This window comes from Drosophila grimshawi, unplaced genomic scaffold (assembly GCF_018153295.1).
Source record: "Drosophila grimshawi isolate 15287-2541.00 unplaced genomic scaffold, ASM1815329v1 contig_44, whole genome shotgun sequence".
NCBI lineage: Eukaryota > Metazoa > Arthropoda > Insecta > Diptera > Drosophilidae > Drosophila > Drosophila grimshawi.
The window spans coordinates 7,597,217-7,602,005 of record NW_025063240.1 but is presented as its reverse complement, the minus strand read 5'-3'; positions in this window follow the sequence as shown (position 1 = coordinate 7,602,005).

The following is a 4,789-nucleotide window of genomic DNA, read 5'->3' as shown; positions in this document are numbered from 1 at the left end:
ACAGCAACAATAACAAACTTGTAGCAATTACAACAATCAACGTCGCTGCACGATAAGCGATAGCAGCAACAAAAATCTATATACTGTATATATATATATAAATATATATATATGTATTTGTGTGTGAGACTTGCCCAAGTGCTGGCCTACACTAAACCGCGATTACAAACATAAAACCGAGGGCCCAGCTAACAATAACAACAGCAACAGCAACAACAACAGCAACAGCAACAACAATGAGCAATAAACTGTGCTGAGAGCGCAGCAAAACGTTTTTGATTGGTGCTGGCTGTCGCTGGGGTAAGCTGATGAATACAAGTATCTCATAGATACAAATACACACACACACACACACACTCGCACACACACTTAGCACTACACTATGTATATACATATTTATATATGTTTTTATGTAGCGCTTCTTAAGTGCCGACTGCCAACTGACTCAACTCATTTTGTTTATTAATTTAAAAATGCAACAGCCAGCTAAATGCATTGGCAACACATGCAATCAACAACAGCAGCAGCAACAACAGCAGCAACAACAACAACAACAACCACTAAAAGTCTTGGTAATATTTGAGCAAAGGGGTTAAAGTTTATATGGTTCATGTCTTGGCTAAACAGCAATCGATTACTCAAACTTTTTAATTAATAATTATTAACTACAAATGAAAATCGCATTATTGAACCTCTACTTGCCAGACAGATCTCCCTCTTAAATTGATAGATTACAACTAGAAATAATAATAAGAAATAATAGAAGCAATAATAATAACACTAATAAATCACTTTGCTTAAGTTATTTTTGTAGTATTTTTCAGTTTCTTTTTTTTAATGTGAACTAAAAACTGTTTACAGTTTTGCAATTGTTTAAATAAATAACAATTTCAAAGTTACGAGTTAAATTAAATAATAATAATAAGTATAATAAATATATATTTAAGTGAGATATGAGGAAATTGTAAAAAAACGCATTAAAATCATTGTAAAAATGCCAGCTTAAAATTGGTCAATATGTTGGGAAAATTAGAAAATGTTAAATGAGTCTGTATAGTCTGGATAACTTTTGTAAAAATAAGTTTGAAACAGATTGAATATATATATGTATATGTATATTGAACTATATAGTGCTATAATACCGCCGATATTGACTATTATTATTTCCTCTGCAACGGCTGACAATGATTTAAAGTTACGAGGATATTTTATTGTACTCTGATCTTTCAATAATGCAAAATAAATAAGAAATAATAAAAATAAAATACGAGTAAAATTATGAATAATAAATTACGAAATTACAAGAAAATTGTACAGCAGATTATAGACAAATCCATGGCAGATATCGTGATATATATGGATAATGGATGATGGTACGGCAAGGTGTCAAGCCGAACCCAAATGCTGAAGCCGCAGACATTAATTCATTGTCGATCTGTTGTTAAGCACAACACATCTCCGCTATCGGCGTATCCCTCTTGCGTGCCTCTTCCAATGCCCCGTTACGAATCGTCAAGCACATGGCCAATTTCGATTTCGAAACTGCGTCGCGGCTTCAGTTTGTTCCAGTGTTTTTTCTGTTTTTTTTTTTTGGTTCTTAACGATATGCGACAATTTTTGACCCCAAGAGACCAAAAATGCGAGTACAGCAAAGCGGAGGAAAGCCGAGCCACAAATTGAAACTGAAAGAGAGAGGGAGCAGAGCAGAGTGAGCGCGAGAGAGAGAGGGAGAGAGAGAGCCACACACAGCTGCACGCATTACGCCACAACAAATTTATTTGGATTGGGGTTGGGTCAAAATTTAAATATTTCAACGCCAATAGCAAAAGCAGCAAGCAACAAGCAACAAGCAACAATAACAACGTCAACTGATTTTTCGCGTTTCGGGCTCGTTTTGCTTGATTTGCTCGAACGGTTCTCAATCGTTTACTCGAATCGCCCCCCCCCCCCCCTTCGATTCCCCCTTCAGCTACAAATGGATTTGTTGCCCATCTTTTCTACTTCCTCCGCTGCTGGCAACAAATGTTGCGCCTGCGTCGATTGCTTCATCAACACAACAAAAATATTGGTTGGAAATTTGTTTTCAACTTGGTCTTGATATGGTCTACCCTCCCCTTGCTCTACGCTTCCCCACGCTCTTCTTCTTGCTTGAGATATTGACACAAAACACATTCCCCATTTATACATTTATTTTATTGCCTGATTGAATTGAGCTGAGTTGACTTGGGTTGGTTTTTTGGGTTGGGTTTGGGTTTGGGTTTTGGTTTGGGTTATTTGGCTGGCTTCAATGAGGGTTCGCTTTCGGGCTTATCGGAAATCCATAGAACCGGCAAAACGGCAACAGTTACGATCGTTATATACATGTACATGTATATCCCCACCTCTACCACAAAATTCCCCTGTTTCAACTGTTGTTTCGTACCATCTTCGTGTTTCTGACCTGTGTCAATATTTATTGGCTTTATTTACAGCCCAGAGCCACTTTTGGTATTTGCATTGAATTTTGTGATTAATTTGCCCGATAAGCAAACGACTGAGGAATAATATAAATAGTTCTGGCATTTCCGATATATTGCCGATATCCTCACCACATTTCAAAACATTTACCAATTTGTATTTATTTATTTAAAGCCATTCAATACATAAATAAAAAAGTATAAAATGTAAAAAATAGAATGAATTCAATTAATAATAAAATTAAATATTACACTTAAATTACAAAAAAAAAAAAAAAAAAATAGAAATATCAATAAGATTTATTCGATTTTTATGGGTATTTAAATACAAAATGGATCAACGCTTGGATTAAGAAAAACCCAGCAGAACCCGATCAGACCAACAAAAATAGTTGGTATAAATTAGTTATAATAATAGGATATATAATTTAAGTTCACTAAAAAATAAATGCCTTGAGAATATATTGTTAATTCCAAAATATCTAAATCAAGTTGGTTGTCTTCTTACTTTTTATTCTTCATTTTTTTGAACACATTTTGAGGTTAAATTTCCCTTTCTAGAAAAAATCAATTCCTGAATAATGAATATCCAATATGTTTTGGAAATACTATTTTTCTCTGCATAAAATTTAAATCTATGGAATTTTCCGCATTTTCCTCAGCACATTAAGGTAGCTTAACACGCTTTAGCAGTCTAAAAAAATGTTAATTTCTCGATTGATTTTCCGATTCGAAATGTATTCAACAAATAGAATAGAAATGTATTTGAAATATTTATGTTGAGCAATCTTGATCTTAGATCAGTGTGCCTATTCTTTGCTACTTTTATTTTTTGTTGTAAGCCGTCAATCATCAACTGTCTCATTCCCTTTGCCTTTGTCGCTTAGCTAATCTGCATACTGTCTCCTCATTTCCAAACCAAATTCATCAATCTCTCTCTCTCTCAGCTGATCTTCGTCCACCCCTCCGCCAACACTAGAATCGCTTGAAAAATGCCACCAAAACGCATTTATGGCTGCTCAATTAACGGCGCAAAGAGAACAGAAAAACGCAAAGTCAAACACAAAAAAAAAAAAAAAACCGAAGAAAAAAATTCATCTCGCACATACGAAAATTTAATCAGCAGTAGAGAAAACGAATTCCGCTTGCATGACTTTTAATTTGGCTTGAAAACAAATGCCAAAAGAGGAAACAAGAATAGAATGATATGGAGGAGGCGCAAGACGTAAAAGAAGATAAATAACAGAGTAAAGACTGCAACGGAAACGGCAGCTCCCCGCAAGAGGAGAAGGAGGAGGAGTAGGAAGAGGAGGAGTGGGAGGGGTGTTTTCTGTTTTGTTCTCCTTATTTTTGCCAGAAATGATCATGACAAAATTTGTGCGGGCACGTTGTTGTTATTGCTGTTGTTGTTGTTGTTGCTGCTGCCCCCTTGTGCCCTGTCCCTGGGTATGGGGCCGAGCCGAGGGCCAGAATACACAGAATACATTAATTGACACTTGGCCGGAAATAGTTCATTAGGCATAAATTACATACAGACAAAAGCATTCTTCTTTCTCTCTCTCTTTCTCACTCTCATATTTTTTTTCGCCAGTTGTCGATTATATTTACTAGATTTGAGCGGCTTAAATGCCACGGCAACGTTGTTGTTATCTCATAAAAAAGAACGTTGCAAGACACAAATGTTCGGCATTAACATTAACAAGAGAAGTTGACACACACAGAGAGAGACAGAGTTAGAGAGAGAGAGAGAGAGAGGGAGAACTATTGGTGCCTCTTATTCTCCGCTCACTTTAGGCTCAACATGTGTGCTCCAAATGTTTATTTTTGTAAATTTTTACAAGAGCCTGCTGAACTACGACAGCGGCTGCGACGGCGACGGCGACTGCGACACAAGCGAAACAAGCCAACAAAGCACAGACGTTAAAGCGAAACAGCAGCAAATGTAAAACACAAAGTGGGCATATTAATAAATTCAACTAAAACGCAATTGAACGCGACCTCAGCGAACAGAGGCAGTGCCAGTGGCAGTGGACGCGGCAGAGACGCCAACGCCAGCGTCAACGAACCAAACTAAGAAGAGAAAATCATCAATATTAAGCGGGCTCAAATCTGCTGCGCACCCCCAACACTCCCCTCTCACTCAATCACACAGTCAGAAACGCACTCATTCCCCTCTGCAGAAACTGCAGCAGCGAGCAACGAAATGGAAAAGAAATAAGTGCAACAATTGTCGAAAAAAAGGGAGTGGGGAAGTGGGAGGGAGAGAGAGAGAGCAAGAGTAGCTGAGTCTGAGCCGCTAGCTGAGCTACAAAGTAGCCGATTAATGAACGCTA